Below are 11497 nucleotides of genomic sequence, written 5' to 3'. Positions count from 1 at the left end.
GAGTTAATCCCTCATTCTCTGGAACACATGTGTCCTATGAAGGCCGCCTACACACTAGCCATCTTTTTCTTGTCCTGCTCAACCCAAATAAATTCACTGACATGAGGGATCAGTGTAGTGGTCTCTGGGGGTTTATTGGAAGTCCAGATCTCTTCAGACTCTATTATAAAAGAGAGCAGGAGAGTTAATAGCCCTGAAGTAAAACTGTAAATAAATATTGTCTGTCTCACAGGAGTGCAACCTGTTTCTGATCCCCTATTGTAACTGAAGTTCAAAACATATTTAACAACTCAATGGCCACCTATCATGTTCCTGAAACCTTATTAATGTGTTCTAGCACTGACATCTCATCTACCACAGCAGTTGTGGTTGGGACCACTACTTGGTTGAGCCTTTACTCATCTACCATCACTCTCTGGGACCCAGCCAGTGTCTGCAGAGGCCACACAGGCAAAGTAAATGGAGATACAAAAGGGGCCATCACCGCTGTATACTTTAATTCTTTAATGGTGGCACTAATCTCTGCTGTCCCCACCTTCTAAGATGAAATATGGTTTTAGATATACTATTGTGGTGTGGGAGAAGGGACAAGTTCTAAAACCTCTCCTTGACCTTCTTTGGTAAGATAAGGGTATTCCCTTTTCTGTAGTGTATAATTACCAGAGTAAATGGCCGTATTTCCCTTTGTAGAAGGACCTATGACAGGATCCTTCATATTACAGGCCTGGCTACTATTCAATGATATGATTCTGGATCACAACATTGACTCAGATCTGGAAACTTAGAAAGAGATTGTGACTTTTTTGGGGAGGTGGCATGACTGTTTCCTGATCTTGCATTCCTGCCTTTTCCTTTTTATTCTCTGTCTCTCTTTATAGATGTTAAACAACACCTTTATTAATGGTCTATTTTGTCCCTAGGAATGGAATGACATATCCTCAATCCCCTGTGGGTCAAACCCCCTTAGCTGCCCCCCCATCTTGATGGTTGTTAACTGTGGCCTCCTGGCTTCTGGAGTTTGGGTCCTCCCTCTCCATGGATATTAAGAAACCCAGATCTGTGACCACCTATCCTGCAATCAGCTGTAGCCATGGAATCATACATGACTGACAGAGTCGTTAGCTAATACTAGACCAAAAACCTGCCACAAGAGTTATGTTGTAATCATAGATATCTCAAAACTAGCTTTCTCATGTTAACTCCTAATAGTATTGGGTATATATATTTTAGAAATGTTTTTTTTTCAAACTTTCTTTAGTTGTGAAATCATGACTACTTATACTTATGATTTTATTAAAAATGTTGATTATATAGTAGAAATCTTCTCTTTTAGAGTTAAAATTTCTCAGAGAAGTGACCTAGAAACAGATCATCTAGAACAAATGTGGTTAACATGAGAGTATTTAAAGTTCTATATAGATGGATATTTTGCAGAGTGATAATTTTAGATCTATCTTAATGTAAATTAAAAAAAAAATTACCACATCAAACCTACTGTTTCAGAGGTATTAAATATATTTTTAAGTAAAAATGTTAAAATCTTTAAAAAAACATAGTAGTACACCATTACACAACCATAAGTTTGCTAAAATTTGAAAACAATAATTTAAAGAAAAATCTAAGGTAAATAACAGAATAGGTATAAAGAAGTATTACTAAAGTTGAACATATGATCAACCTATGATTCAGTAATTCTGTTTCTGGTTATATATCTCCTCCCTCAAAATAATTGTTTATTTTATGAAAGACACACTCAAAAATGTTACCAGCTGCCTTATTCTTGATAGCCAAACACTGAAAACAACTCAAATGGTATATGCACACAATGGGATACAACACCACAATGAAAAAGAACAAGCTATTGCTACTCATCAGAGTGTGGATGACTTTCAAAGACATATTGTTGAACAATAGAAGCCAAGCACCAATAAAAGCACATACTGAATGATTCTATTTACATAAAGTTCAAAAGCAGGAAAAACTAAGCTATGGTGTCGGAAGTGAAGATAGTAGTGAGGAATATGGACTCAGTGGCGAAACCGGGGAGCCCACTGGGGGCTGGAAATCTATACTTTGATCTAAGTGGTCCATGCATATTTAAAAATTCCTTGAATTGTACACAAGATTTGGACATGTTACTGTATAAAGTTAATATTTCAATGAAAGAAAATAAACAGAAAGCTATGGTAATTAAATAAACATCATCATCATCATCATCGAACAGTTGGCCAGTTTGGGGGAAAAAGAAATAATTCAACCTACGTTCTTATTTTATGAATAGTAAAACCAAGACTCAAAGTTTAAGAGATTTGCTTAAATGCATGCCATGAGTTGGGGAACAAATTTAAATTAAAGTCCCTGTCTCTTTTCTCTCTTTGATGTTATTTTCATGATAGGAGTGTTCTGTCAGTCATTTAGTAATATATATTTAGATTCAGAAAAAAAAATAGTATAGGGAGTCACAGACAAACCTGGTTTTTGGTATTGGTTGTAGAGAGAATGATGGCAAATGGCAAATTGTGTGTCTTACAATCACTGAACAAGAACAGCAAAGCCCAATGTGTCTGCGTTTAAATTGCTGAGGTTGTCTACTTGAAAGGGTACTGGCTGGTGATGAGTTGCACACATGTTAAAGGAAAGAAGTATTTAAGGGAGGCCAAAATATGGAAGCACTGAAATATGCCCCCTGGAAAATATGGAAGAATTAATTGCTTCTCTCTTGCACTGTTGTACTTGGCTAAACTGGCTTCAAGTTTAACCTCACTCTTCTTGGATTTGCATCAATGCAGTTTTAACTGTTCTGCTCTAAAAAACCAGATTTGCTGTTTTATACAAGAGCCAGTTCCTATTTAAACATAATTAGAGAATGTGTTAGAAACAGCCTCAAGCACTAAAAGTCCAGCATGTCATAAACATATAGCATCAAAGAAATTCAACAAGGCAGTTACTCTGATGTGCTACCTAATAGGAAGAAAATTGGCAAATAGGAATAATTTTGGTGACCTCCAAAGACAAAGGAAAATATGAAAAAATACTGAGCATATTGCATTTACTTTCTTTTCACATTTAGCAGAAGGACTCTGAACATTTAGAAGCTCTACTATTATTTCATAGTTAACTTAACACCTTGATAATATACTTCTTTCAAATCATACTTTGTCATTCCTATACAACCTGCTTCCCTAAGATAATCAATTAGGTTGACAATGGCAACAGATTAAGTTTAGAGTTTCTTTCATGCTGACTTCTTTGTAAAGTATCAGAAATCTTAAATAAATTTAATTTAAAATTTAACAAAAAGACACGTGTGGTTTAATAACAAAATAATTTATTAAAAGAGGCTGTTTTCTCAATTTGGATATGAAAGCCTTTATAATTTGACTTTGAAGGTAAATGACATTACAGATTTTACAAATTGGAAGAGGTTAAGTATACCCAGGAAATTCTTCTGAGCGTGGAGCTTAACCACTACCAAGCTTGAAGTGTGATAACTTTTTTCCAAGGGTACATACCCTATTGGAAATATCATTCCTTCTTGGACTAATCCTTTCCTTAGGTTGTTCAGCTCAGTATCACTTTGAAATTGTCATGTAAAAGAGAAAGAAACACAGAATTCTGATTATGTAGGGAACACTTATGAGCTATATCTCCCACAGGGTCTCTACTATAGGGACTTTTTACATATTAACCTTCATTATGATATCGAGAGAGGCATCTTGTCAAAGTCTTTATCTGTCTTCTATGTCTATATTCATTAAAACTTTGATTAATAGGAACTTAAGATCCAAAAGCCTCAATTAACTGATTTTTTTTCTGTGTTCCACTTTTAAGAGAGAATAGTAATTCATTAAAAGAAAAAAAAAAGATAATTTCAGGTTATAAAACCTCAACTTTCAGCCTCTTTTTCAAATCAGTGAGTCTTTCCATTTACCAGGCCACCTACATATCAGATATTTTTGACAATAAAGGAAATTCAGAGGTCACTGCCTTTTTTTTTTTAAAATATCTTTATTGGAGTATAATTGCTTTACAATGTTGTGTTAGTTACTGCTATACAACAAAGTGAATTACCTGTATGTATACATATATCCCCACATCCCTTCCTTCATGAACCCCCCCCCCCCATCCTCCCTATCCCACCCCTCTAGGTGGTCACAAAGCATCGAGCTGATCTCCTGTACTATGCAGCAGCTTCTCACTAGCTACCCATTTTACATTTGGTAGTGTATATATGTCAGTGTTACTTTCTCACGTCGTCCTAGCTTCTCCTTCCTTCTCTGTGTCCTCAAGTCCGTTCTCTACATCTGCTTCTTTATTCCTGCCCTGCCACTAGGTTCATGAGTACCGGTTTTTTGATTCCATATACGTACATTAGCATACGGTATTTGTTTTTCTCTTTCTGACTTACTTCACTCTGTATGACAGACTCTAGGTCCATCCACCTCATTACCAATAACTCAATTTTGTTCATTTTTTTTTTTTTCTAACATCTTTACTGGAGTATAATTGCTTTACAATGGTGTGTTAGTTTCTGCTTTGTAACAAAGTGAATCAGTTATACATATACATATATCCCCATATCTCCTCCCTCTTGAGTCTCCCTCCCACCATCCCTATCCCACCCTTCTAGGTGGTCACAAAGCACCGAGCTGATCTCCCTGTGCTATGCGGCTGCTTCCCACTAGCTATCTATTTTACGTTTGGTAGTATATATAAGTCCATGCCACTCTCTCACTTCGTCCCAGCTTATCCTTCCCCCTGCCCGTGTCCTCAAGTCCATTCTCTACGTCTGCGTCTTTATTCCTGTCCTGCCCCTAGATCCTTCAGAAACATTTTTTTTTTTTTTAGATTCCATATATATGTGTAATTATACGGTATTTATTCTTCTCTTTCTGACTTACTTCACTCTGTTTGACAGTCTCTAGGTCCATCCCCCTCACTACAAATAACTCAATTTCGTTTCTTTCTATGGCTGAATAATATTCCATTGTATATATGTGCCACTTCTTTATCCATTCCTCTGTTGATGGACATTTAGATTGCTTCCATGTCCCGGCTATTGTAAATAGTGCTACAATGAACATTGGGGTGCATGTAAATTTTGTAATTATGGTTTTCTAGGAATATATGCCCAGGAGTAGGATTGCTGGGTCATATGGTGGTTCTAGTTTTAGTTTTTAAGGAACCTCCATACTGTTCTCCATAGTGGCTGCACCAATTTACATTACCACCAACAGTGCAAGAGGGTTACCTTTTCTCCACACCCAGAGGTCACTGCCTTCTAAATGCTCAAGTACAACAGGAAGGACAGATACGCACAAGTTACAGAGTAAAAGTCAAGAAAGATGGATTAATTCTACTTGGAAAAGAGGAAGAAAAGTGTTAGGAAAGGCTTAAGAAGAGAGTGAATTTTTCTAATATGTCCTATTTCTTTTTTAATTATATTACTTTAAAATGATTCTGAAACCCTCCAAATCATAAATCACCAAAGAGTAAACAATGCTCATTTTGTGTACTAAGGAAGAAAAGTGTATTAAATATAATTATATATAATTAATAAATACCATAGGTATGGAAATCAGTTCACATCTAACAAGAACACTGATCAACTACAACATTTAACTTCATACCTGTGAAAGGCTTTCTCTCATATAGTCAACACAACACCTCTTATTTATCCCATTCTCTGATTAAAGCACAATTCATGGGGTGTAATCATAAATCGACTATTTTTTTTTCACTGTTACTTTAAATTCATTCTCTGGAGCAGGGTTTTCTCATATTACTGATTGAAATTAAAGGTTAGTGTTTTATTTTTATTTTTATTTGTTTCTTACTTTCAAGTAATCAGAACTTCTCTGGGTAGTAATTAATATCTAATCCAGTATATATTAAAATAAGATACAATCTTAAACTGTATTACATGCTACTCTCAGTATCTCCATTGAGAATGCTTTAGGATGAGAGGGGGCGGTGTAGCCCCTTTTCTCTCTCCACTTTTATTTCTTTCTATTGTACATTTTGTTATCAGCTTTTTTTTCTTTTTCCTTTTTGACTCCAACAGTGTAGGGTCTAGGATTGAGGGTGAGGGAAGTAGAAAAGGAAGAGAGTTTAGGGAACATGGAAGGAATTGGACCAACACTGAACTAAATGTTTACTTTGGCTACTGAAAGCCTTTAATGCTGACACTTGCTTTTAATGGTGCTGTATTGAATTCCTTGGAAATTCACTCACATGCCCACTTGGAGGTCACTTCATACATCCATACCACTAAGAAGCCTGAGGACCTCTCTCTTTTCCATGACTCTTTATATCTTCATCAACACTGAAGCACCTAAAATTCCTTATACTAGTTTATGCTTCCTTATTGAGGCAATTGATAGCTAACCACCAAAGAGGTATACTCCTCTTTCATACTGTAGAACTGCAGTGGTGTCTTAGCCAGGGCCTACATTTTGGGGCATTCCTTTTGCATCTATGTGGGCCTTGTGATCTGAAAAGACCCAATATATATCAGTTCTGGATCAAAGTGGATAAGAAGATGTGCCTTTCTAGTGCCAAGCTGAAAGGGGAGAAAGAGTCTAAAAGTCTAAAGTGGCCATGAAATAGCGGGGCCTTGAATTCCGAAATGATTACAAGGAAGAAAGCCTTCTTCCTACTTGCCTGGACTTAATATGAGCAGAAATAAAATTTTATTTTGTTAAGACTCTGAAAGTGTAGGGTGTGTGTCTTTACAACAACAATCTAACATTACTGTAACTAAAACATCCCTCCATGAATCTACAGATTCGAGTATTGTTATTGCTTATGTTTGTTGATCATGGTCCAAATCTGGTCAAAGGTAAACACTCCACACTGTCTTCCCTGAGAAAATTTGGGCACACAAGTTGCTTAAGGCAGCCACTTCTCCTTTGCTTTGCTGTCGAAGCAGTCAACAGCTACGTTTTGTTCTTCCTATTTTCTAGGTTGGAGTTGCACATACTGCCACTGAGATCCCAAACCTTAACGGTGTAAATAATCAGCTATCAAGTAGTGTCCTAAAAGCTCTTTTTTCTTAATCCCTACTTCCTTCCAGAAGGTTTTAAGGGTCACAAAACCACCCTTCTACCTTCTTTTTCAAGTCCTTGGCAGATGTCTTGCAACTTAATGTGGTGTCTATTCCCAATGGGCTTCAAGCAGCACTTGTATTTCAACTTCCTTTTGTATTCATAAAGCACTTTGAAATAGTTAAAACAATATCCTATTTACTTATTTATATGATCTTACAACAATATCTATAGAATAACTTAGATTCATCCTAAAGAAGCAACTATTGAAAATATGTTTGGGAAATTATTTGCCCCCAAGATTTCTTGAATATGCCAATTACACTTTCTCAAAAGCACTCTAAAATGACTTTCATGCATTTATATTATTTAAGGAGAAAAGAAGAGGCCCAAAGTCTTTAAAACAATGAGAGTAACATTTTTTTTTTCTGCTTTCAGCAAATGGCAAGTGTGCTAGAAAAGTGGTGAGGAATGAAATAGAGGAAAAAAAAGTGAGAGGAGAAAAGAACCCAATATCACATAACACAATGATATTTAAAAGGTACTCATTAAATTTCATAGCATGCTATCCAATATATTGTTTTTTAATTTATCCTGCATGTAGTGTCTTTTCATTTGTTGTTAGGAGGTGAAAGGAACTCTCCTTAATTTGTGCCCTGTAATTGATTTCTAAGTAGTGCAGGGTGAAGAGAGAGGTCAACAATAAAAACAAGGGGACAAAATGCCAGCACTGAGTGTGGGAATCCTGCCAGGAGAAGATAGAGACTTTCTTAATTATATTGAAGTTTAATCCTCAAGGCATCATCAACTAACCTGGCAAATCAAAATCCCCAGTATTAAGTTCAAGTACAAACAGCAATGAGTTACAGAATGCCAGGATCCTGGTAATCCAGGCAATGGTCTCTTCTAACCCCTCTGCATCCTCTCATTTAGTTTGGTTTCTAAATGAGGACACAAACACCTGTTCCAGCAGCAGATGGCATTTGTTTATTTTAGCTTTACCGGCTGGGTTTTAATCAGTCTGCAACTGTAGGAACCCACTTAACAGTTTATAGGACCATGTTTTTACAGAATGGTATTTTCCATGAAGAAGCGAAGTTTCATACAACACTTTCATCACACACAAAATACCATATAAACGGCTTTTATTTCTCCATTTCTCTTCCCCTAACATTTAGGACTACTAATTAGTGAATCATTTCCCATGCAGAGTTGGAAAGCTAAGCTCTTCTTCTGCACTCAGGGAGATTCTGTTATGTGCTCTCATTACAAAATTCCTGTTTCTTAGGAAGAGAACAACCAACCTCTCTCTGCTTGTGCTGGTTCTCTTTTGTAAGCCTCAGAAGGATTGTTAAGGCAACTTCCATCTTAGAGGGGAAGAAAATAATTTTAAAAATCAATAAGAAAAAAATCTCACTACATCTAGATAAGAATGAATCTCTGTACTCAAACTCCATAACAACTCTTTAAAAAGCACACAATAAGAATTTGAAAATGACTCAGATACTATGAGGTAAAATAGAAAACGTTATAAGAAGTGAATTCCTTCTTGGTGATATTGAGATTTTTAATAAATGCAGTTCTTTCTCGAATTTTTTGTAGAAATTATGTGCTTTTTTATACTCCTTTTGGAAGATGATTTTCATTCAATTAATACTGGTAGAACATTTATGTAATTGATGACTAAAACAATGAAAATATATTAGTTATTCTGAATCTCTTTGGGAGAGTAACACTTTCACTCATATTTTAAGCACTCATATTTCAGTGCTTAGCAGAGATGTGACAAAAATTAGAACTGTTTAAAATCTTTGATAGGTAAGTGAATGAGTGAGTGTATACTCAGGCCTCTCTCTCTTGTCCCATTAATGTCTTTACTCAGATGCCGTATTTCTAAAGAGAGATTGTATATTAACCCATTATCAGATATATGGTTTGTGAATATTTTTGTTCTATTTCATAGGTTGTCTTTTCACTTTGTTTATTGTTTCCTTTGCTGTCCAGAGCTTTTTATGTTGATGTAGTCCCACTTGTGTAGTTTTGATTTGTTGCTGTGCTTTAGGTGTCATATCCAAAATTACTTCTAGGACTCATACCAAGAAACATTTTTCCTATGCTTTCTTCTAGGAGTTTCATGGTTTCAGGTCTTACATTAAAGTCTAGTCTATTTAGTTTTAATTCTTTTGTGAGTGGATAAGATAGGGTCTAGTTTTATAATAATCTACCATTTCAAAGCAACTGAATAGGTCTTCCCTGGTGGCTCAGTGGTGGAGAATCTGCCTGCTAATGCAGAGGAGACGGGTTCGAGCCCTTGTCTGGGAAGATCCCACATGCTGCAGAGCAACTGGGCCCGTGAGCCACAACTACTGAGCCTGCGCGTCTGGAGCTTGTGCTCCGCAACGAGAGAGGCCGCGATAGTGAGAGGCCCGCGCACCATGATGAAGAGTGGCCCCCACTTGCCACAACTAGAGAAAGCCCTTGCACAGAAATGAAGACCCAACACAGCCAAAAATAAATAAATAAATTAATTAATTTAAAAAAATGTTCAAAGCAACTAAATTATATATTTTTAGAAAGTTGTACAAGATCTGAAAAACCACATAGATCAGAAATATTCAAAAATGAAATAAATAATGAAAAAATAAAAGAAAAATAATTTGTTATGAAGAGTAATATAAAAAAATCCAGTAATGAAAAATCATAAGAGATAATGCCTTGAAAGGAATAGAAAGTGATGGAGAATAAACTTTTAAAATTTAAAAAGAGTGAAGAAAGAGATAAAAGTCTTGAGAGAAAGTAGCAAATACTTAATAAAGGCAAGGAATAAATTACATATGGACAATAGGAGGCCTCAAAGAAGAAAACCAAAATAATACAACAATACAGAGCAAAGCTAAAATGCAATGTAACCATCAAGAAAATTTTAAAAGCTGCTTGAAACAATATATTGAAAGGGCACACACACAAAAGAAAGGGCACATTGTGTGTCTAAAAATATTTACTCAGAAAAAACTAAAATCAAGATATATTCTTTACAATTATTGATACATTTAGAAAAATAAAAACTTGCATTTAGGCAAAATGAGCAAGAATTTGCAAGAAAAAGAAAATTAGATTTTCCTCATATTTTTTAAAATTAATTTTTATTGAAGTATAGTTGATTTACAATGTTATGTTGGTTTCTGCTGTACAGCAAAGTGAATCAGTTATACATATACATATATCCACTCTTTTTTAGGTTCTTTTCCCACATAGGTCATTACAGAGTATTGAGTAGAGTTCCCTGTGCTATACACTAGGTTCTTATTAGCTATCTATTTTATATATAGTAGTATGTATATGTCAATCCCAATCTCCCAAGGTATCCTTCCCTCCCTCTTCCCCTCCTGGTAACCATAAGTTTGTTTTCTACATCTGTGACTCTACTTCTGCTTTGTAAATAGGTTCCACATATAACTGATATAATATTTGTCTTTCTCTGTCTGACTTACTTCACTCAGTATGATAATTTCTAGGTCTATCCATGTCACTGCAAATGGGATTATTTTGTTCTTTTTTATGGCTTATCCTCATATGTTTTTTAAGAACAATGCATTTGCTTCAAGAAAACAGAGAACAATATTTAAGATGTTTAAAGGTAGAAGGTGTCCAGGGAGCTTACACTGAGTAAAAGGTAAAAGTAACTCTCAATGATAAAGGGTGGAGACAAGTTATTATCAACATGCAAGCACTTGGGAAATATTTTTCTAGTGTACCATTCCTGAAGAATGTACTAGAGAAAGGGCATCAGACCACAAAATGAATAGACCCATTGACATAAGGACTGATAATGAGAATTAGATATATGGTTACTGCTAAAACTAAGACTATATAATAGCAAAAGAAAGAGAGTATAATGAATAATAGCTATATCCCATGACAATATATGTGTCACTGCATAAATGTGGAGGTGGAGATTAGGGAGAGCAAATGCAGAAAAAGTTACTATTTTATCAATTATATTGCTTATTTTAAGAATATTTGTACTATGGATGTTTGTATAATATTATTCTGAGACCACTGTGTTTATGATTTCTGATTAAAAATAAATAATTAAAAATAAATATATTTATCATCCCCTGTGTCTTGGAAAACGAGGATGATTCTCTGTGTGGAAGAAAGGAAAAGAAGAACAAAGGCTCTAAGACAGAAGGCTTTAAGTACAACTTCATAGTCCTGAATTTGAATTAAAAGTACTACAGCTGAGCATTTCTTTTTTTAAATTTTATTATATAAAACATTTCCAAAGGATTCAGGTATCAACTTGAAGAAGCTCACAATGGCCAAAGGTGAGAAATTTGAGCTTTGAAAAGTATAAGGTTTGCTGTGGATTGAAACTTATCAAATGTATTTAAATTCATGAATATGTCTATATACACACACACGCATGCATGTTCATATATACAATCATC

This window comes from Balaenoptera borealis (assembly GCF_965194805.1).
Source record: "Balaenoptera borealis genome assembly, chromosome: 4".
Lineage (NCBI taxonomy): Eukaryota > Metazoa > Chordata > Mammalia > Artiodactyla > Balaenopteridae > Balaenoptera > Balaenoptera borealis.
Note: the sequence above shows the minus strand (reverse complement) of the source record.